Source organism: Lepidochelys kempii, chromosome 7, assembly GCF_965140265.1.
Source record: "Lepidochelys kempii isolate rLepKem1 chromosome 7, rLepKem1.hap2, whole genome shotgun sequence".
NCBI lineage: Eukaryota > Metazoa > Chordata > Testudines > Cheloniidae > Lepidochelys > Lepidochelys kempii.
Window position 1 is genome coordinate 55,228,602 of NC_133262.1, and position 20,778 is coordinate 55,249,379.

At 52.5% G+C, this 20,778-nt stretch overlaps 2 pseudogenes; one reads left to right on the plus strand and one right to left on the minus strand.

Annotated features, from left to right (window-relative positions):
- Positions 1-4,988: 4,988 nt before the first annotated feature.
- Positions 4,989-10,938, minus strand: LOC140915297 (zona pellucida sperm-binding protein 4-like; annotated as a pseudogene).
- Positions 10,939-11,298: 360 nt separating this feature from the next.
- Positions 11,299-19,969, plus strand: LOC140915176 (zona pellucida sperm-binding protein 4-like; annotated as a pseudogene).
- Positions 19,970-20,778: the final 809 nt, after the last annotated feature.

The window sequence follows — 20,778 nt, forward strand, 5'->3', positions numbered from 1 at the left end:
GGTTTAGATTGGATATTAGGAAAAACTTTTTCACTAAGAGGGTGGTGAAACACTGGAATGCGTTACCTAGGGAGGTGGTAGAATCTCCTTCCTTAGAGGTTTTTAAGGTCAGGCTTGACAAAGCCCTGGCTGGGATGATTTAACTGGGAATTGGTCCTGCTTTGAGCAGGGGGTTGGACTAGATGACCTTCTGGGGTCCCTTCCAACCCTGATATTCTATGATTCTATGATTCTATAATCCCCCAGATGGTAGCATCGCCCCCTTGACTCTCCTGCCAAGCACGTACACCAAGTGCCTGAGTTCGCAATGTCCTTCACACAGAGCAGGATTACTATTGCAACACCACATCAGTAGGGTCATACTAACCTGTGTCTGTCTAAACCCAGCTCATGTTCACGTGGGGGTGAACAATCCACCATTTGGTAAATTCCACTTCACGCCGATAGGAAGAGCTGACAAAGGATCAGAAAGCGATGTCACGCTGAATGCTTAGCTGTTGCAAGCCGGATATCCCTGTGGTAACTTTTCTAACACCTCTGGCTTAAACCCTCTAAAAGTCAGAAGGGCCCACCCTCATGGTCTGAATTTTGCCCTTCTGCTCCACGGGAGGTTTCTGTCCTCCCTGAGCTTCCCTCAGGGCACCTGCGTTATGGTTTGACAGGTGTACCGCCCCCATCTGACCCTTCCCCCCCCCCAACATCCCCTTGTTGGGAAAATGGAAAAGAAAAATCAGGAGAGGTTCTTTCCCTCCACCCCTCATGGCTCTTCACTGTGCCACACTAGAGCCAAGCTCAACTGAGTTTCCTTTCCCCACTGATTCTGCCAAGCCTGTTCCCTTGGCTGCGGTTTTGCAACACAGTAGGTGGGGAGGGTGGGCATCTCATTCATCCAGTCACTCACATTGCTAATTAGACAAACCATTTGGCTAGTTTGCCAATACTTTAAGGGATGAACTAACTCATCTTACCCACCGGTGAGTGGCCCAGCATCCATCCTTGCCCACTCTGCAAAGTGTTGATGAGATCTCCGCTCCTGCAGTTGAGGGATGGCTGCCTGGCATTGTAAGCTGGAGTAGGCTTCTCAAGAGTGTCATGACATAGGAGCACAAGTGCTTAAATCATTTTGAAAATGCAAGTTCATGATGCAGCAGGCAGATGAGGTGGGGCCCATTAGACACAGTGGCTCACAACCAAGCTGGTATTAGCCCACCTAGCTACATTGACTGCAGTGGCACTGTGCCAACTAATACCAGCTGATACCCAGCCTAGTGCCCCCACTCCTGCTTTTCCATGCAATTCCCCAGGTCTGGAGGCATGAGGTGCAGGAAGCTTCCCCTGTTAAGCCCTCACTCTCTTTTAGAGTACTTGGACAGAACATTTGTTTTGTTTTTTTAAAAACCTAACAAAAGCATTCTTCTTAGAAAATATCAGCTACTGCCAAGCAGCTCTGTGGCTCCCTCCCGCAAGATTGCCTGTTCTCCCTGTAACTGGATCCCTGTGCCTGTTCTCTGTTGGCACTGCTATCCAGGCCCTGTTTGCAGGCTAAGTAAGTAGCTCACATTCTGAGATAAGCAGGAAGAAGCCTATGTTTCGTTACTCCTTCTACTATGGCTGATTAGAGGAGGTTTGAGGAACAAATTGACCAACGAACTAGAGTTAATAACCTCAACCTGGGACCTTGGATTTGTCACCTAAAAAGACTGGCTCAGGTTTGGGAATCTCCCTCACATCCTCAGCCATGAAGATTGATGCAAAGAATTCAGTTTCTCTGCAAGGGCCTTATTGTCCTTGAGTGCTCCTTTAGGATCTTGATTGTTTAGTGGCCCCACTGATTGTGTAGCAGGCTTCCTGCTTCTGATGTAGGACTAACTGGTCTATTTTCAAAACGGAGTCATTGTGGATAGGTCTCTGAAAACTTCCACTCAATGTGCAGCAGTAGTCCAAAAAAAAAAAACCCAAAAACACACAATGTTAGGAATCCTCAAGAAAGGGTCCATAAGGAAAATATCTTTGCCTCTATATAAATCTATGGTACACACATCTTGGTACAGTCACTGATTAATGATCTGGATGAGGAGATGGATTGCACCCTGAGCAAGTTCACAGATGACACTAAGCTGGGGGAGAGAGAGATATGCTGGAGGGTAGGGATAGGGTCCAGAGTAAGAGACAAAATTGGCGGATTAGGCCAAAAGAAATCAGAGGTGGTTCAATAAAGGACAAGTGCAGAGTCCTGCGCTTAGGATGGAAGAATCCCATGCTGTTAAGGTAGATTCCCTACTCTGGCACTTTGAGTGAAGAACGTAGGGGCCCTTAAGGATTCTAAAAAACAAAAAACAAAAAACCAAAAAAACACCTGGCCACTCCAGGCTTGTATTAACTCCCAAGGTTACAGCTTTTCTCTGACCTTGGATGGGTAGATGTTGCCACCACTCAAATACAAAATCTCTTGAGGATCCAGGAAGGCACACTTGGGAATTCCTTCTGTGTGGTACCCTCACGCCCTTTCACCCCCTCTCCAGGGAAGAGCGAAGGAAAAAAAAACCACACACACAAAAGGAGATCAACTGTTGCCACTAGCTAATTAAATATGTGCACAAGCCTCTTAAGACACAAAAATCCCATCCTGTTCTTAAAGATAGATTTTATTTAAAAAACAAAAAATCCCCACATCTGGAAACTCAGGCTAGTGGTAGCAGATGACAGAACAAGGAGCAGTGGTCTCAAGTTGCAGCGGGGGAGGTCTAGGTTGGATATCAGGAAAAACTATTTCACCAGGAGAATGGTGAAGCACTAGAATGGGTTACCTAGGGATGTGGTGGAATCTTTATCTGTAGAGGTTTTTACAGCCCTGTCAAGGTTCCTTCCCCACTCTGAACTCTAGGGTACAGATGTGGGGACCTGCATGAAAACCTCCTAAGCTTACTTTTAGCAGCTTAGGTTAAAACTTCCCCAAGGTATAAACTATTTTACCCTTTGCCCTTGGACTTTTGCTACCATCCCCAAATGTTTAACTGGTTATTGGGAAAGTTGTTTGGAAATGTCTTTCCCCCCCAAAATCCTCACCAAAACCTTGCACCCCCCTTTCTGGGGAAGGTTTGATCAAAATCCTCAATTTGCATAGGTGACCACAGACCCACACCCTTGGATCTTCATGAAAAAGCATTCAGTTTCTTAAAAAGAAAAATTTTAATAGAAGAAAAAGTAAAAAGAATCACCTCTGTAAAATCAGGATGGTAAATAGATTCAAAACAGAGAATCCCTCTAGGCAAAACCTTAAGTTACAAAAAGACAAACAGGAATATCCATAAAAAGAAAAGCAGTACTTGTGGCACCTTAGAGACCAACCAATTTATTTGAGCATAAGCTTTTGTGAGCTACAGCTTAAATAAATTGGTTAGTCTCTAAGGTGCCACAAGTACTCCTTTTCTTTTTGCGAATACAGACTAACACGGCTGTTACTCTGAAACCAGGAATATCCATTCCATTCAGCACAGCTTATTTTCTCAGCTATTTAAAGAAATAATAGCTCAGTGGTTTGAGCATTGGCCTGTGAGTTCAATCCTTGAGGGGGCCATTTAGGGATTTGCCCTGCTTTGAGCAGGGCGTTGGATTAGATGACCTTCTGTGGTCCCTTCCAACCCTCATATTCTATGTTACTAAGTTCTAAGACTCCATTCCTGTTCTGTGCCCAGCCAAAGCATCATACAGACAGACCCAGACCCTTTGTTTCTCCCCCCCCAGCTTTGAAAGTATCTTGTCTCCTCATTGGTCATTTTGGTCAGGTGCCAGCAAGGTTATCCTAGCTCCTTAACAGGTAAAAGGGCTTTCCTTTGGCCAGGAGGGATTTTAAAGGTGTTTACCCTTCCCTTATATTTATGGCAGGCCCTGCTTGACAAAGCTCTGTCTGGGATGATTTAGTTGGGGTTGGTCCTGCTTTGAGCAGGGGGTTGGACTGGATGACCTCCTGAGATCCCTTCCAACCCTAATCTTCTATGATTAGAGTGCACAGATGTGGTTGCCCTACCCTCTCCGCCCCCCCCCCCCCACAAAAAAAAAGCTTAGAATTGGAAGAGATTCAGAGAAGGGCAACAAAAATGATTGGGGTATGGAACAGCTTTCAGGTGAGGAGAAAAATAAGACTGGGACTTCCCTTTCCCCCCCTCTTGTCTTTTTCCAAGCTGGGAAGAATATGATAGAGGTCTATAAAATCATGACCAGTGTGGAGAAAGTACATAAGGAAATGTTATTTACTCCTTCTCATAACACAAGAGCTAGTGGTCACTAAATGACTAGGCAGCAGATTTAAAAACAAAAAGGAAGATCACACACTGCTATGTCCATCAAATGGACAATAGCCAAGATTGTGTCCCTAACCTGTTTGCCAGAAGCTAGGAATGGGCAACAGGGGATGGATCGCTTGATTGCCTGCTCTGTTCATTCCCTCTGGGGCACCTGGCATTGGCCCTGGTTGGAAGACAGGATATTGGGCTAGATGAACTTTGGTCTGACCTAGTACAGGTGTTCTTATGCACTACCCCCATGAAGCAAAAAGACATTGGATGAGTACTGCTACCCATCATTAAAATCAGTTAGCTGAGCAAAGTTAGAAGGCTTTTCCCCCCTCAGCTATCTTGAGTCTATTGGTGCTCAGCTGCTGTTTGGCTTTGAGACTTCCAGGTCACACCTACTGTGTGCTCAGAGGGGGCAGCTGAAGAGAAGCCCATAACACTAGCTAGCTTCCACACCCCCCCCCCCCAACAGCTGTCTTGCTAATCAGTGTCCTGCTCCCAGTTAGCACCCACTACAGACACAGGTGGTAGAAGGACAGGATGGTAGCTCTGCCTAGGGGATGTAGATGGACTCTGCATTCTACTACCATCACTCCACTTGTACCAAACCTGCAAGTGGTTTCCCCTGCCTCCCCCAGGGCCAGGCCACACTGCCCCAGCCCAAGAAGCACAGAGAAAGCATGCTTGCAATAGTGTTTATTGTATCACATGGATCTCACAGGCTGTGTTTCTCCATCTGCCCTGCATGATGGCCATGAGCATCACACACAGTGCCCCCATCAGCATCACCCCAGCTAAGGCCAAGATCCAGGCTGCTCCAGTGTTCCTTGAAGATCCTATTCAAAGAAAGGCAGTTCAGTCTGGAGCAAGCATGCCTTTAGAGTCCTGATCAGACCCCCATCCTGCTCCACTATTTGGTCCAACCACTATTTCCTCCTCCAGCTTTCCTAGTCATAGGCTCAGCCTATTATACAGTAGTTACCAGCACTATGCTGTACCTAGACCAGTTCTCTCATAAATCCAGAGTCCTTCCCATCTTGAGGGCAGAATGGGCTATTGTCTTAGCCCCTTGCCAACAGGCCATGTTTGCTGCAGATTGGATGGGTTAGTGCAGCCAGTGGTTCCTTCAGTAGGAGAGTCAGTAGCAGCTCTGTATGCCTCTGCAGTCCTGTCTCTCTAGGCCATGCTGTCATGGGCCCCAGCCTTCTCTGGTGACAATGTGATGCCAGTGTGCTCAGAACACAGGGTTGGGAGTTCCCTGCAGGCTTTAAGCAGGATGCCTCTAGAAGTTATTCAGGTTAGGGCAGTCAGAGGGATGCATGCCCAGCGATGAGTTGAGGCTGCCCTCCCTCCAAGTCCATTTGGACACAGTGGGATGAGGATCAGCAGTTAAATAGGACTACCCCATGCCATTGGGCTGTAAACCCAGGTAAGCCAGTCAGGTTGGAGATTTAGTCAAGGAGACAGGAGTGAATTCTCTGGTCATCCTTACAACTGGCCATGGGCAGGTCAATGACTGAATTAGCCTCACTGGCTTGGTGCCCTACCACTGTAGGGTCACCCCAGGGTGGCCTTGACTGAATGGTCTTTGAACAAGAGGTCCCTGCCATAGTGAGCTCCCCCACAGTGGAGAAGTTAGTTTCAGGCAACAGGTTAGGCTTTAAGGCTTCTACAAAGAAGGATACTAGGCCAGACTCACCAAGTTCAGGAGACACTTCCCTCTTCAGCTTGGCCTGGAGGAGGAACACAGGCCCCTGGCTGGTGATGTGGGAGAGCCCATCTTGAAGGTGCTGCTCAGAGCTCCTCCTGCCCCCTATGACAGACAACAGCTGTTTAGCTGCAGAGCAGACAAGTCTGGAAGTCCTGTTAACCAACAAGCATCTATGCTTCCATCACCCCATGTCTGAGGAAAGCCAGTCAGTGGGGCATCTGCTGCAGCAAAGCATCAGCCCAGCTCCCTGCAGCATCTGGCGCTGCCCTGACATGGCACTAGAGAAAGATAGCTGCATTGTCAGCCACACCCACTGGAGCAGGAGGGGAAGTGAGCTCCCTTTCCAAATGGAGTGGAGAACTCCTCATTGGTTTGTTCAGAGAGGTGACCTTGCTGTGCAAGCAGCAGTAGGGCGAGTTGGAAACTACTCCCTTTTGATGAGCAGGAAGCCCAGCTGTCACCAGGCCTGATGGGTTTGTGCTCATGGCTGATCAGATACATCCATGACTCCTGGCAGCCACCCCACCTGCTCCCTCTTCACACAGCCCAAGCAAGGATGGGAAGAAACTCACGGGCTCCAGCAGGGCAGGAGTGGGTGCAGGGCTCTAGCCTGGAGGAGCGACACACTGAGGCGCTGCAATGCAGGTACACCTAGGAGCGGGGAGAGAGATGGCTCAGGTTGGACAGGCCCTTCTTGACATGTCCCTGCCTTTGCTTACAGGGGAGTGAAGCTACACTCCATCTTATAGGGTCCTGAACCTGTGGGGTGGGTGGCCTGTTAGTGTAGGAGCACTGGAGAGGCTGGGCAGTTAGGACCATCATGGAGATGAAGAATCTTAACCAGCCTAAGGTTTGCCATACACTTTGTCTCATGATGTTCTTGTCTCATTAGGGAATGAGATGAGCAACATGGAAGGGGGAAAGACTTGTGGAGCAAGACCACATGACAGACATGGTGCAAACATGCCAAATGCTAGAGAGTATTGATCACAAAGACTGATTGGCCCTACTGGAATAGAAGGGAGGTCATACTGGCCCTGTGAGCACCCGCTGGGAGGCAGATTCCATGAAGGTGAAGGTTCTGATGATGAAGCGCTGGTGGTGAGATGGGAACTGCAGCCCTGAGGTGGCTCCCACAGGCACCAGCTGGGTGTGGTAGTTGTCTCCTGTGTATGGGCACCTGGGAATGAGGGGAGCAGTTGTCAGAAGGTGCCCTGTACTCCCCAGGCAAAAATAGAGACCCCTTACCCTGGACCCCCAGTCACTCACCCATCCACCAGGATAGGCCACTGCGGCTGCTGCTGGGGGTTGGTGCTGGGGGTGGCCCAGCACTGGTGCAGGACCAGAACCAGATCTGGGTCAGTTCTCTGCAAGATCTGGACCTCCACGTAGATGGGATCCTGCAGAACCTTCACCACAGGGTAATCTCGGTCTGCATAGAAGGAGCCATAACTCTGCTCTGGAACAGATAAGCACAGAGGGGTCCCTGCAGGTCAGCATGAGATGCAGGTAGAGAAGCTTAGCGCATCATATGGGGCCAATACCCACAAGCTGTTCAGGGGGTCCTGGACTCCCAGTTCAGGGGGCAGTGTTCCCACTGTGCTAGATCTAGCCCACAATGCGGGAGCAGGGCTGCCTTTCTGAACATGGAGGACAGATACAGCTCACTTCTGGCTGAGAGAGAGGTTAGTGTAAATCTAAACACATCACTGATCAGCCTGAACAGGCCAGAGCCTTGTCCCATGTCTCCACTGCCAGGCTAGAATCTCATGTCCCGAACCCTCCCATCCCACACAGTATTTAGCTCCCCTCCAACTGAGGCCCAAATCCTTCCAAGAGATCTGCATGAGCCTTCAGAGCTCTCCTACCTGTGGCAATGCGCAGCTCCAGCACCAGGGGGCCAGGCTGGGACACACCAGGGGGCGGGGGCAGGGTGAAGACCTGGACACTCAGGGGGAGGAAGTTTCCACTGATGGAGTAGCTGCAGCGGACATGTAACCTAGTAGAAAGTCAACAAGCCTGAGTGGGGCTTGGCCAGACATGCACTGCAGAGATTCAGTTGAGGGGCAGAAGTGGGAATCAGACAGAGCCTGTGAATTCCAGCTGCCCAGAAGCCCGAGACCATAAGTAAAGAGGGACACCCCAGTATTGCCCTTCTATTGACTTGCTGTGTTTTAATCATCTGTTAGACTTCATGATGAGACAGAACCCAGGGTTCTGGGGAGAGTCACTGTGCAGCACCTGGCACCTGCCATGTAACAGCTGGTTGGAGGAACAGCTGGCCCTGAACCACTCCCATGCTATTGCCATGAGCTGAGCAGAGCTCACATGACAGAGGCAGCTCTGCAGATGTACAGCAGAAGATGGCATAGGTACCAGCCCCAGGAGTTACCTGAAAGTGCTGTCCCGGGTGATGGAGCCCAGACTCCAGGTTCTCACATCCCTGGATGCCACCAGCTCATTCTCATACACACCCTGGTCTCCAGCCATCTGGAAGGAGAGATCAGTCACTGACCCCCAGCTTTGACTCTTGCAGGGCCAGGCTTCAGATGAGGGGAAGCCAGAGATTTGCCCCAGAGGAGCCACTGTTTGTCGCTGCATCAACCTCAGAAAGGGACTTGCCAGTGCACCTTGTTCTGACCTAACCCCCCTTCTATTCCAGCTGAGTGACCCCATCCTGGCCTCCCCCAGCTCAACTCTTACCTGGAAAGTGGTGCCACAGGCGGAGAGTGGGAACCGGAACAGGACAAAGGCGTTGTTCTGCCCCACAGGGACACAGCCAGCACCGTGCCCATTGGCCAGATGCACCGAGTCCAGGATCAGGGGGGGCAGAGTCACAGCCCGAGAGACCACGAGGAAGAAGTGGCCATCTGGAGTGCACTGCGCTGTCACTGGAAGGGAGCCGGGGACAAGTCAGGGCCACCTTCCTACCTGGGTTAGCCAGTCTCAGGACACTAGAGCCGAAGCCAGCAGCTTGTCCCGGAGCTGGATAAGAACCCACCATGTTCTACTGCACCCCTCCAGGGCACAGGCTGGCACTGCAAGGGACCCTGGCACATATAGCTCATGGTGGAGCTGTAATGGCCACGAGGCATGTGCTGTGGATTCCAGAGCAAGGGGCTGGGACTGTTATTGGTCACAGCTGAAGCACTCAGCCTGAGGCTGGATGGAAAGCGTTGCACGTGGCCTTGATATCACACTAACTAGCCCAGCACCCAGCTGTCTCCAGGACTGGGTACGTGGAAACCCCACTCAGCTTTGATGCCAGGTATCTCAGCCACTCCCCCCCCCCACATGTGGGACCATTACAGTCAGCTCTGGACAATTCATGTGCACAGAAACTCACCTGTGTTGCCATAGTAACAAGGCTTCACCCTATCACTGGGGTTGTAACAACAGCCTTGTTCTTCACAGACTCCCCGGTCGATGGGTGAGGAGCCACAGGGCAGCCTATCCTGGCTCTGGATGGCAGCACAGACATCGGGGCTTGGAGCATCCAGGGCTGGGGTGAGACAGGTGGGAAGCAGTAAGGAACAGAGACTAGGTGGGGCAAGAGACTGGGCTACAGAGCATGCTCCCTCCTGGCCTGGCTAGGAGCTATGAGGCTCCCTCAGGACCCCAGGAGTTCTGCAGGGCAGACATCTTGCCTCCAGCTCACACTCTGCTGCGGGGCTTCAATCTGAAGCCATCCAGCACCAGGGGGACCCTGGTCTGTGCAGTTTCAGCCCAGAGACTCACCATTTAATCCATAACCAGTTTGGGTAATGGGGTAGTGGAGACATGGCCTCTAGGGAAGCCTCCAGCACCTGTCACCATCCCCAGGCTCTGCCTGGAGCCCTTAGGGGCTAATGCAATACAAAGACCATGAACGCCAGGCTCTCCTATGTGAGGAGAGCAGCCAAGCAGCATGGAGTGCTCTCTGCCAGGGGTATTGTCTTGCTCAGCCTGCAAAGAAGGGCTGTCACTGGCCCCACAGTCACCACCTGACCCCAGGGAGGAGAAGAGGGAGACCAAGGCCTCCCTTTGTGTAACTGGAGGAGAGCAGCCATCTCCACAAGATGGTTCACAGCCACAGGCTGGGGCATTCAGCCTAAGACACTAGGCCCTCACCTGGCAGGCTCCTGGGGCACCTGAGCACCTTCTCCTCATGCAGGGCCCTGCGCTCACCAGCAGCCATCCCCTCAACACTAACCACCATCAGGTAACCGCCATCCTGGGGAGAGAGACCCACAGACATCAGGGCTGGCAGAGGAGCCAGTCCAGAACCCAAGGCAGGTGCCAGAAGGTCACTCACCCATTCAGAGACATAACAGCCAGCATAGGAGGCACCAACTGTCCTGGAGCCATCTGCAGCCTGGGAGACCCAGACCCCACAGCTGGAGTCATTCTGCAGAGCATGCAGCTTCCCAGCCACATCTACAGAGGAACAAGGAGATCAGCAGCCAGTGCAGGGGAAGAGGGCACAAGAGTATTCCAAGGAGTTACTGCCTCCTTGCAGAGGAGACAGGCTCTTGGCTGGTGGGGACTGCCTAAGAGCCCTGGCCAGGCTCTTAAGCCCCAGCAGCACAAACTCCAGCTCAGGTTAGCCATTGCTCAGGCTCTCCAGGACTCAGCCAGCTGCTGGGCAGGAACAAATAGAGGGATCCCTGGGACAGAGTCAGTCCCTTCCCCTCTCTCTGGAGAGACACACTGGGCTCCCTACAGACACCCAGGGAGGGGCACACAGGGCTGGCCTCACTTACCCCAAGCAGTCAGTGCCAGGGAGTCCACCCCAGCCTGGCCAGGATGCAGCATGAACTGCAGGCTTCTCTGGCCACAGACCAGCTCCCTAGGATCCCCCAGAGCAAAGGAGCAGTACAGCAACCAGAAGCACACCACTCCCCCATAGCACTCACACCACACCCCAGCCATGCTGCTCTCCTACCAGTGACCCATAAGGCATCTGCACCCAGTCTGCCTCCTTTGTACTCTGCAGGCAGCTGGGATTGGCCAGAGCCCAGGTGGCCATTCCTGCAGGGCCAAGGGAGAAGAGCCCAGCCCCTCCCCTGAGGTCTGGTCATACCCTGCCCTAGGAAGGAGAAACCTTGTGGGTGGGACGGAGCTTCCTAGCCCTTCTCAGGAGGAAGCAGAAGATGGGTCTGTGTTCATGGCATGTTACTGAGGGGAGGTCAGTTTATTCCTTCCTGTTGGAACCCTGGGAGGGTTCAGACCTTCCTTCCTCTCCAAATGCTGGTGCTGGGCCTCGCTCTGCTGAGGGATCAGCTTGGGCCCTTGCCAAGGGCTCTCTGCTGCATAATGGGGGCATCTGCAGCTGCCAGGGCATCTGCCACCAGGCCAGCTCTGGACTCACTCTTTGGGGCTGCCATAGCACCAGACTCCCGCTGGAACAGGGAGGTTCCTCAGGCACAGCCCCAGCTGGCCTCCGCTCAGTTCACACACTGGGCTGGCTTGGGCTGGAGGACGGCCAGGTTCCCTACATCATGCCCCTACAGAGGGATCGGTGAGAGGGGGAGGGCCTGAGTCTCCATTGCCATAGTTACCAAAGCAGAAGGGAAGTGTTTTACCCCCTCTGCTGTTAATGAGGCACAGGCCAGTGGAGAGTCAGGCCCAGAGAATCCAGTTCTAGTGGGAAGCTAGGTTTGGTTCCTGTTTGGACCGTTGCTTCCCAGCCCAGCAGGGACCCAGGACTACCTGAGTCTATTGCGTCTTGGGGATCCCAAGCTCATCTCTATTTCCTTAACAAATGCAGGGCCTGGACCTGCTATGACAGCTTGGGCTGAGGGAGGGGTGCTTGGGATATGGGATGTGCCTCGAATTCACATAGTCCAAATGTTTAAAAAAATAATCACATGAGACCATATTGCATTGAACTTGGATCATCAGCAGGGTGGGAACCTTTAGAGCCACAGCTTGGTGCACTACATTCTTAAGCTAACAGAGTAACTGGAAGAAGCAGTTGGCTGTTATCCTCAGACCTCTAGGTGGATCTGGTTGCACTGGTATGTACCTTAACTATGTTTTTCCTGGTTTTCAGATTTTTGAGTTTTACTGAACTCATTGTTCTGGAAGGGCATGAGATACCTCCAGGCAACCTTAAGTCTATGTTAATAAAGATTTTTAGTCAGTGAGTTTCCTTATTTTTAAAAAAGAAAGAGAATAGTTTGTTGAAGGAGTTAGTAGTTGTTTAGGCAGTTGTAGTTCTCTCTTAGGGTTGCAGCAGATACACTATGATTAAGTAATACCAGATAAGACCTAGTGTTTATGTAGTGTTTGCATCAGTAGATCCTTTGCAACATTATCCTCATTTTACAGATGAGAAACTGATGCACAGAGAGGTGATGTGACTCTCCCAAGGTCACCCAGCCAGCCAGTGGCAGAGCTAGGAATAGTCCCAGGCCAGTGGTCTTTCCATTAGGTCACACGGTTGCTATGTGATACCTCAGTGTGCATCCCCACTCCTGTACATTTTGCTGTAGTGGATGTGGGATAATGGTCATGTTTTGCAATGTCTGCAATTGTGGTGCCTAACTGGGCTAGTGAGAGAAACCTCATCCATGGTCTATATCCCAAAATCTCAGCAATTTTATTACCCGGTGGTTACAGTAACTTGAAGTGTGTAAGAATAGACTGGTGTGCCTCCCTCCTTCTCCAGCCCTTTCCCACCATTCCCTGCACCAACACCCCCTTGCCAACATTTCCAGTTCCCCTCCCATTAAGCTTAGTTAGCACTACAGAAGCCATTAACACACAAGGAAGTTGCTCCTTGCTGGCTCACGCCCTCTGCTCCTGTCTGCACATATCACAGGCAGTGGCTTACTGAAGGCCCATATAATGGTACGCAAGCTGCACACTGAGCTGAGCCCTCACCCCCACTACCTACCCCAGCTGGACTCCCTCCCCCTGCTTCAGCCAGGTTTTCCCAGCCATGCCCCAAGTCCACCCAGTCTGCCTTTCTTCAAAAGCTACTGCTTATCCCCCTGGCCAGTCCAGCTGTAGTGAAACAGTGCTGGATACAAACCCTCATGGCTCCTCTGTCCACACCTGCTCAGTATAACCATGATCATTAGGTGCACACCTGAAATGAGAGCTGAACTCTTTGATGAACACATTCTGCATTTTGCTCCTATCACCTTTCAGGGTGCAATCCAGACTAGTGAAGGGCTGTGTCACCCCTGTCCTGCAACTGGGGGTGCCTCACCATGCTTTGCTGTTGTAGCTCCCAACTTGGGTCACTCACAGTCAGCCTGCCAGGAGGCAGGTCACACCCTGCATGTCTGTGTATAGCTAGCTCTGACCCCCAGCAACCTGTCAGCAACACTCCAGTCACACTCTGGCTTCCACCAGCCTTGGCTACTACCTGCAGGGTGACCCCCCCCACACATTCCCAGTCCTGGATTTTCCCCAAAACATGTGTTTTGTGCTGTCCAGCCCTCTCCTGGGGAGTTCAGATAGTAGCTGTCTGTTGCCCCTGTGCGGGGCTAATGTGCAAATGTTAATTGGGTTACCAAACAGTTCAGTTTAAACACAGAGCTGGATTAGTTTTGATTAAAGAGTGCAGTCCCACCCACCTTCCGGGGATGTCATCAGGCTGCTACGCTGAGCCGCCTATGCTGCTGAGGCCACTAGCTGGAGCAGAGCAAGCACGGGAAAGTCTCCCCACGCTGGGAATCACAGAGCAGCTGGGAGGATCAGACAGACCCTGTGTGAATGCAATGCCCTCACGTCAGTGAGGAGAGGACGTGACCCTGTCATTGTTTCCACTGGGCAGTGGGGCCCTTTAGATAAAGGTGCCAGTGTGTAGCAATGGTTCCTCTGAAGAGCTCTGCAGTTAAGGCAGGTCACTAATGCCATTGCTGCCAACTCCGTTTCAGGGAATCTCTTTTGCTGAAGGAGATTGTCTCCGTTCTCTGCCCCTGAGCTCTTCCTTGGCTTTGTTTCTCCTCCCGGCTGGCATGAGTGGAATGGTGGCAGTGCTCAGCCCCAGGCCAGCATATGCTCTAAGGATAGACGAATGGGGGCAGAATGTTGGTCACGTTCACCAAGGCAGTGGCCAGTCCCTGGTGCTTCAGCCAGTATCACTCCTGTTGGTCACCTGCTGGTTTTGGGCACTAGGGAGAGCCAGATTCGGTGTCGTTCCGATATCACTGCTCAATAGCCTCCCGAAGGACAGATGCCAACAAGTGTGATCTGACATGAGCTGCGGGGTCTCAGCCAGGTCATATGATGGTCCATGACCATAGCACAAAACCTGCCCCCACCCCAGGTGTGCCTTATTGGTGGACGTGGCAGAAGGGGGAAGGGCAGACTGGGCATGAACTGGAACTGCCGGTACCCACTCACTCAGAGGCCCTCCAGCTCCAGAGGGAGGCCATTGGTGATGGGGATGCTGCTGCCAACCCATAGCATCCTTGCTGCATGGACAGAGAATTTCAGCCCCAGGCTGTGCCAACTTAGCACTTTCCCACAGCAGCAATTGCACTGGAAGGAAATGCAAACAAGGGCTCAAGGAGGAGTGCCGATTCCAATACCCAGCTCTCCCCTTGCTCTGTACTTTCTCTGAGCTCATGGGGCTGTGGGGACTGGCAGCACAGAGCAGAACTGGAATATACCCCACATCCTCAGTGGAACTGGACTCCATCTGTCAGTCCTGTCTGCTGGATCCCACCCTGGTGTGTGTGCTAGGAGGTGACCTGCTGGCTCCAGCCATGGGAAGTTTTTATCTGGGGAGAGGTCCTGGATTGACACAGCCCCAGCAGCTGCTGCTCTTTCTCAGTCCCTAGCACAAGGACAGCACAGGCAGCAGAAGCTTCTCTAGGTGTCTGTTTACAAAGTGGGGGTTCAGGAGCCCCAGCCCGACAGCCCAGGGGGTGGGGAGGGGACAGAGAGAGCCCCCTGGGAATATGCAGAAAAATCCATTTGGGCTCAGGGAAACCAATACAGGGAAACCTCCTGTGACCCACGACTTGAGGTGCGGAGGAAGAGCCCTCTCGAATGTCCCAGTGCTCCAAAAACACAGGGCAGCAGAGGGACTGGTAATGAGCCTGAAGAGCGTCAGCTGATGGTGGGGCCCTTGGAGATCAGGGGAGGGACTGAGTGATTGGCACCTGCCTCTCACCAGAGCTTCCAGCTGGGTTTGGGCCAGTCCCTTCTCTCTGCTGGGCAGGGGCTTTAGGGCTCCCCAGGAGAGAAGCAGAATGGGGGCTGTTATTGGTGTTGACCTTGGAGTTGTGTGGCTGGCTGATTGTAGGGGTTCAGGGGGCTGGGAGAGAAGGGAGCTATTGGCTGGTGTGTGGCTAGAGAAGCCTGCAGGTTGCCCTGCTGCTGAGCTGAGGGGAGGAGTCTCCTTGCACTGACTGTCTGGCCTGGCTGTTCATAGCAGGAAGGGCTGAATGAGATGGACTGACTCAGTTATGCTGCTCTTGAGCCCTTGTCTGTCTGTGTCCCAGTGATAGCAGGAGAGCCAGTCTGATCAGCGATGTGACTTTAAGGGCTGGGATGTTTACAGGAGGGTTAAAGGCCTGCACTGAGCAGGGAGGGGTCCACCTAAACCAGTGGTTCTCAAACTTTTGTACTGGTGACCCCGTCACACAGCAAGCCTCTGAGTGTGACCTCCCCTTATAAATTACAAACACTTTTTTATATATTTAACACCATTAGAAATGCTGGATGCAAAGTGGGGTTTGGGGTGGAGGCTGACAGCTCATGATCCCCCCACATTTAATAACCTTTTAACGCCCTGAGGGGTCTCAACTCCCAGTCTGAGACTTCCTGAGCTAAATGCTGGTGCTGCCTCTGTCTCCTGTGGGAGGTCTGGCAGTGGGTGGCTGGAGGAGTCCCAGGAAAGGCTCCAGACCCTAACTTCTCTAGCACTGGACATTTGCCTCCTCCAGTCTTTCCTTTGCTTTCTCACCAGATACCCAGGGGAAGCTGCATCCTCTACAGAATGACTCTGCCTGTAAGACCTGGGTCTCCTGTGCCCCTGGTGGCTCTGTGAGAGTTAATGTCTCCTCTGCTGGCTGGTATGTCGTAGAGTGGGTGAGTGTGCTGGGACTGGCATGGCTTTTGTCCTGTTGGTCTCCTGGAACTGTCAGTGAATCCCAGCTGGTCACCAGGATGGCACTGGCTGCTGCTTCCCTCCCTTGTTCGAAAGGCCTGGGGTAGCAGTGTCTGAACCAAAGGGTCGTCACTAGATTGGGGCACTAATGCTTGGTATCAAAACCAGCTAGACCTTTGTCCTAATTGCCACTCACCCAACAGTCTCTAAGGTGCCACAAGTACGCCTTTTCTTTTCACCCAACAGTGGGTCCTGTGTGATGCAGTGCTCTGCATTGATCCTCCTGATCTCTGAGTGGCTCATCACCTCATGTGATGCTGGTACCTCTTTTGGCGCTTCCCCATCAGGTGAGTGGCTTTCCAATAGCAAGGGAAACTCACTTTTTCTTATGGGGGAGGGGAGAAGGTAGAAAACTGTCTTCAGTGTGCTCTCATTGAAATACACCAGTTCCCACTGCCACTCCTGTAATAGACAGGATGCTCTACAATGTACAGAGATCTTCACTAAGGCTGTTTGTTTTCGAGGGCTGAGCTATGCGAGGCATATTCCCTGCTAATGAAACCCCACTGCCAACTGGTGCAGCCCCAACAGGGGGCGCTCTAGTGTAGACAGTGCAGGTGGCCAATGGTGTCCCTGCTCTGAGCAGTGAGATCCTCTCACAGGCTTCAGTGAGAGGGTGGCGACGGTGCTGGTCCTAGTGGTACCACCTGCAGAGCTGCAATGCAGAGCATGGCTTGAGTGACTTGCTCTCTCTTCCAGGGTTCCCCCAGCCCAGAACGGGGAGTGGAGTTCTCTTCCCAATTTCGAAGAAGGTGAGAGTTCACAAGTCCTAGTCCATCAAACATGCCCACCTCTGGGATGTCTAAGTCTGGTAGTACTAGGGACTCCATGCAGCCTCCCCAGAGTTCAGCTACTAAGAGCCCAAAAAGCTGTCTCAGGTGTGCAAGAGCAGAGCTGGACTCTGTTTCAACTGCAGGGAAGAAATTGGTTCTTTTTCAGTCACTTCTCCTGCAACTCTACAAATAGCATAATGGGGACAGCTGCTGGGATGTCCTTGGTAGCCGTGGGTAATGCTGAGAGCCTGTAACCTCTCCTGATGCTGTTCTAACAGGCCTGAATGTGCTGACTCTTCCTCAGAACAGCAATTACATGATGGAGGTCGGGAGTGAATGCCGCAGGGCAGAAGACTCTGTGGGAAGGGAAGGTGCTCAGGTGCCATGATGGTAAGAGTCAAATGCTAGCAGTGGCTCCAGACAGACCCTTAGTGCACTGAACCGGGATCTGATGTTCTCCTCCTTTCTCCATCTACTCTCTGGTCTGGGTCTCTGCCTTTCCATAGGGTGACTGGACACATCAAATAGACTTGGCCAAGTTGATTGATTTGTGGCTTCTGCACACACCAGCTGAGACCCTGACTGGAGAAACACCTTCCTCTTCAACTCGGGCTGGGCCTGAGGAGTGCCCAGAAAACCACCAGGCCAACTGGGAGGAGATGTGCAAATCTATAGCTAGAGAGGGAAGCCACTTGTGTGTTTCTATAGCACTTAATGTCCCTGGGTTAAAGTCTGCAGTCTCTTTCTTTAAATACATAGATCAGGGCTGGAATTGAGCAGGGAGGTCTGGAGCAGAAGTTGGTGCTGCAGGCACTTTACGCTTTCTCAGAGGGGTCAGCAGAATCAGACGCGGGTCTCGGCCTCATTCTCTCTGTGACTCTTCACTAACGCCAGCTTGTCTCCATCCAGCTCTGGCTGCTCCAAGCCCCAATCTCCGCAGTGCTGTCCAGAGCCCAGACAGGCTAGCCTGTGCTTCTCCACCCATCAACCAAAGAGACGGCTAAGGGCTAGGCTGCTGCTACAACCCCAGTGACAGGATGAATCCCTATTACTATGGCAACACAGGTGAGCTGGTGTGCAAGCCCTTATACAGACGGTGGCTTTGAAGAGCTTGCTGGCACTTGGGTGCTCAGAGGGGTGCATGGGGCTTACCACTTCACTCGTAAGGGCTGGGTGACTGCAAAACCAACTTCACACTCCACTCGGCCCGAAATGGCAAGGGCTGACTGCCACTCAATGCAGAGGCCATGACCCTTTCCCAGCTACATGGACAACTACCGTGTTGGCCTACCTGGGACTCTGTCCCTCTCCTGAATCCTCAGGGTTGGAAGAATGAGAGATCCTGGCTCCTTAGCCTCTGGTCTGGGTTCCTAATGCAATGGGGTTCCTATCTGGGGAGCCTGATCCAGCTAGGGGCTCAGCCTGGCTCTCCCAGTGACCTGGCTGGAAATGAGGGGACTCCAGATGAGGTGCAGAGACTGGAAGGTGTCCCTCTCCAGTGAGGAGGTCTCATCCTTGGGCAGTGGAGAGGGAGTACTATCCCATTCAAATGGGGACTAGAACTTGAGTCTCTTCTCCAGTGTCCTGAGACTGGCTAGCTCAGATGACAGGTCAGGATCACCTTCCCCTTTACTCCCTTGCAATGACAGCGCAGTGCACTCCAGATGGCCGGTTCGTCATTGCAGTCTCTTGAGCTGTGACTCTGCCCCCCCGATCCTGGACTTGGTGCATCTGGCCAGTGGACACGGTGCTGGCTGTGTCCCTGTGGGGCAGAACAACGCCTTTGTCCTGTTCCGGTTCCCACTCTCCGCCTGTGGCACCACTTTCCAGGGAAGTTGCACGTGCTACTTAGCAGTCTGGGTTCCAGGATGGGAGCCAAGGCACCTGCTTGTCAGTGCCCAGCTGCTTTGTGGGATGAATGCTTAACAGGCTTTCGGACCTGAGTCAAAACTGACCCTGATTGGTTTGGTCAATCTGCCGGTATCTGACTTCTTGCAGATGGCTGGAGACCAGGGTGTGTGCCACCAGCTCATTCTCATAGACAGGGATGCGAGAACCTGGAGTCAGGGCTCTGTCACTTTGGACAGCACCTTCAGGTAACCTGGTGGAGGTCTGGATCCTGCAGAGAACTGACCCAGATCTGGTTCTGCACCACTGATGGGCCACTCCCAGTGCCAACCCCCAGCAGCAGCTGCAGTGGCCGATCCTGGTGGATAGGTAAGTGACTAGTGGTCCAGGTGAGGGTCTCAATTTGGGCCTGGGGCATGCAGGGCACCTTCTTACAGCTGCTCCTCCCCATTCCCAGGCGCCTGTACACAGGAGACAACTACTGCACCCAGCTGGTGCCTGTGGGATCCACCTCAGGGCTGCAGTTCTCCTCTCACCACCAGCGCTTCGTTGTCAGCAACTTCACCTTCATGGAGTCTGCCTTCCAGCGGGTGCTCACAGGGCCAGTATGGCTTCTGAGCAATACAGGGTCCTTCCACCTATCCCCTCCAGCCCCTGAGCTAGGGAGGGAAACTGGCTCTAAAAAGCCAAGCTTGACTGCCAGCAACTAGAGGAAGAACCATTCTCTTGCTTGCCGCAGTGGATACCTGGGTAACTCCCAGAAATCCGTAGGATGGGCCCTACTTTGGAGATAGCCCTGCACATCGAGCATTGTGCCTGTCTCTGTTCTAAGACCTCAGGCACACGGCATGCCGTGGGAGTCCCATGATGCACCATCCCACTTGGACAGAGGGGAGACTGCAGTGCATCATGGGAGAGTCAGGAGAGCTCAGCCCACAGGAGGAAGGTGTTTGAGCTACGACTCCCATGAGGCAATGCAGCACCACAGGAAAACACAGCTTCTGTTTGAATCGAAGCAATCTCCTGATTCACTTTTCCAGCACAAATCTCCAATTTTGCAGGAATTGCCCTTCTTGTCCCCAGTGCTGCTCCGGGCCAGCTCTGATACTTCCAGCCTAACCTGCTGTTTCAGCCCAGCCCCTGGTATTGCTTGTGTCCAGTGTCTCCATCCCTTTGAATGGGTTTAGGTCTCATTTTTCTGCAGGGTGAGAATCCTCCAGTTCTGCCATGAGGCCAAGTCCTGCTTGGGTGAGACCCCAACTCTGTGCTGCTTCCTTGCCTACAAGGGGGGGAGGGGATGGGGACCCTGCAATGCATTGACCTTGCTGCTCTGACCCCCGCAAGGCACTCAGCATAGCCGTAATAGGGCTTCCTCCAACTCCTGAATGCACACATGAGTGCCTACACCTTTTGGGGCTCCTGGTGCATGGATACAAAGGCAACCTCCAACCCTGCTACACTTGCCCCAAGGTGGTTGCTTCTGAACTTCAAGAGCCTCAGGCCCTAACCCATGCCCTCTCCTCTAGGTGTACCTGCACTGCACCACTTCCATGTGCTGGCCCTCCAGTCTGGAGCCTGTGAGTGTCCTGGCCCCTCTGCCTCCCCTTCTCTCTGTGGGGTGGGATGGGATGGGATAAGAGGGCCTGGCAGGAATCAGTTGTCTCTCTGGAACTGGGTCTGAGAAACCTGGGAGTGGGGTCCTCCTCTTCTCCCTCCTGCCATGAAACTGAGGCTTCTGGGCACAGACTTCCTCTAATACTGGGGGTAACATCGTTCTTGCAGTGAGCAGCTCCATCTCCCAGAGCCTCTTCGAGAAGTCCAAATTCAGCCTCATCCCAAGGGAAAAGGACATGTACTCCTCAATCCCTGAACAATGTGGAGTGTCCTGGCTATGGAAGGTGGGGAGTGCTAGGCAATGTGGGTCTCCTGAAGCAGAGACCTGGTGGTGTGGGAGTACAGGTTTCTTGTCTGTGCCTTGCAATTAATCTCTTGCTGACCTCATGGGGGGTAGGAGGAACTCCAAGCAGCACCCTCAGGATG